The sequence below is a fragment of the Cynoglossus semilaevis genome, chromosome 17 (genome assembly GCF_000523025.1).
Source record: "Cynoglossus semilaevis isolate Cse_v1.0 chromosome 17, Cse_v1.0, whole genome shotgun sequence".
In the NCBI taxonomy this organism is placed as follows: Eukaryota; Metazoa; Chordata; class Actinopteri; order Pleuronectiformes; family Cynoglossidae; genus Cynoglossus; species Cynoglossus semilaevis.
In genome coordinates, this window is record NC_024323.1 from 14,308,124 (window position 1) to 14,308,681 (window position 558).

The 558-nt window shown below is 48.9% G+C and overlaps 1 protein-coding gene across 4 annotated transcripts in view; it reads right to left on the reverse strand.

Annotated features, from left to right (window-relative positions):
* hoxb3a (homeobox B3a) overlaps positions 1 to 558 on the reverse strand; it is a 97,180-nt gene that overhangs the window by 67,395 nt on the left and 29,227 nt on the right. For all 4 annotated transcript variants that reach the window (XM_025064868.1, XM_025064867.1, XM_025064865.1 and 1 more), the window contains exon 2: positions 31 to 348. The gene's annotated coding sequence lies outside the window, so the exon portion shown is untranslated. The remainder of the gene's footprint in view (positions 1 to 30; positions 349 to 558) is intronic.

Here is a 558-nt window from a genome sequence, read left to right on the forward strand (position 1 = left end):
CCCCCCCCTCACACAGCCTGGTGCACTCACCCCTCTGAGGCTGACGGAGTCCTCCCTCCTCCTTCCTCCTCCTCCTCCTCCTCCTCTCCATCAGTGTCCGCTTGTATTCCTCTTTTTTTTCTCGTCCTCCTGTTGATCTCTCACTTTTCTCCCCTCCGTGTCTCCACAGTCTGGGAGTTCACTCCGTTTTTCTTCTTCTACTTCTTCTTCTTCTTCTCTTTCCCCATCTCTCCATTTTTAAAAGACGCCCTCTCACCGTCTTCATCTATTTCCGGTCTCCTCTGAACGCCACAGGTTTCTTTTCTTTTTTTTTTTTTTCTTGTACGTCCCCGGGATTCTTCACGGCACCTTCGGGGGAAAAAAGAAAAAAAAAGTCGTTGTCATTTCGGCGGGTACAGACGCAGAGCCCGGGCTGACCGAGGCTCCGGGAAATGTTAAAAAAAAAAAAAAGATCGTGCTACGAACCGAGCGACTCGAGTTCCCGCGTCATAGAAAAAAAAAAAACATCGAGGCTTCAGATAAACAAGAATCGACTGAACCCGCGCTAATCAAGAGAGA